Consider the following 309-nt stretch of genomic DNA (forward strand, 5'->3'; position numbering starts at 1 on the left):
CCCAATAGCTTCTATTATAAAAAATCTAATTATACAATTCAAGAACGTAAGCCTATATTTGACGTTGTGTATTAGAAAATTCTGATAGTTGGTAATAATTAGATGATAGTCTAAGAGGGGTATAGGCCTACATAGGCAAAGATGAGAAGGATATTTATATTGTTAAAATAATGAGGAAGTTATATTCACATGCAATTAACGTGCTTTAATACACAGCTTGTAGAATGAATTTGAATAAATTACTAAAAAGATAAATAAAGTTAATTACGCTTCAGTCACACTTCTAAATAACTTGTTTACAGCACTTAA

Source organism: Palaemon carinicauda, chromosome 20 (assembly GCF_036898095.1).
Source record: "Palaemon carinicauda isolate YSFRI2023 chromosome 20, ASM3689809v2, whole genome shotgun sequence".
NCBI lineage: Eukaryota > Metazoa > Arthropoda > Malacostraca > Decapoda > Palaemonidae > Palaemon > Palaemon carinicauda.